Raw genomic sequence first — 1,076 nt, 5'->3', positions numbered from 1 at the left:
ACTGAACAGCACGCGCGCGCCCACACACACACACACACACGCGCACAAACGGGCAATGTTGTCAGAACGTCCGCAACGACCGGCGTTACGTCACGTGCCCACCGTATGCGTTGCTTTTCACAGGCCCCCACCCCTCCTCCCTCTCTCTCAATCTCTCTCTCTTTTTTCTCTCGCCTGCCTTCTTGACCCCCTCTCTTTATTACCCTCTCTCTCTCTCTCTCTCTCTCTCTCTCTCTCTCTCTCTCTCTCTCTCTCTCTCTCTCTCTCTCTTTCTCACTCACTCACTCACTCACTCACTCACTCACTCACTCACACACACACACACACACACACACACACACACACACACACACACACACACACACACACACACACACATTCCCTGACCATAATAGTAAAATTGCCACTAAAACGGGTTGGCACATACAACAACAACAACAACTACAACTACATTACTATACTGTAAAGAGAGAGAACCTAAAAGAAGAAAAATGGCACATTGACATCAAATGAGAGATTTAACAATGTTATTTTATTGAAGAACAATAACAAAAAATAGAAGGAAGATCTGAACGAGATTATTTTTAGGTTTAGATTTGTTTTCATTTCAAAAGCTATTTATGTCAATGTTTAAACACGTTCTCACATATTCGCGCATGCACACACCTTCCCGTTGCACACACAACTATCACTATCATCACAAGATCAATCATTTTGAACTAAAAATCTCTTTCTACCTATGCCAGTGGACAAAAAGCTGGACTGGTGCGCGCGCACACACACACACACGCACACACGCACACACACACACACACACACACACACACACACACACACGCACACGAGGCTTCCCTGCCATCAGGTCCAGCTGGATATACTGGCTCCACGTCATGTTGATGGCATGTGCCACCATTACAGTGAAGAGGACAGTCACTGCGCGCACACCGCCAGAGGTATAAATAGGGGACTGTTGTGAAGCCATTTCCTGAGATGATCGGGTGTTGTCTTTCAGGTTTAGTGACCTGGCAACCTGAAAGCTCACTTAAGTGTTTGATCGGTGACAATTGTTCGATGTA

Source organism: Clinocottus analis, unplaced genomic scaffold (genome assembly GCF_023055335.1).
Source record: "Clinocottus analis isolate CAN_PGR_092001 unplaced genomic scaffold, fCliAna1.0.p SCAF_4, whole genome shotgun sequence".
NCBI classification, from domain to species: domain Eukaryota; kingdom Metazoa; phylum Chordata; class Actinopteri; order Perciformes; family Cottidae; genus Clinocottus; species Clinocottus analis.
This window is presented reverse-complemented; position numbering follows the sequence as displayed.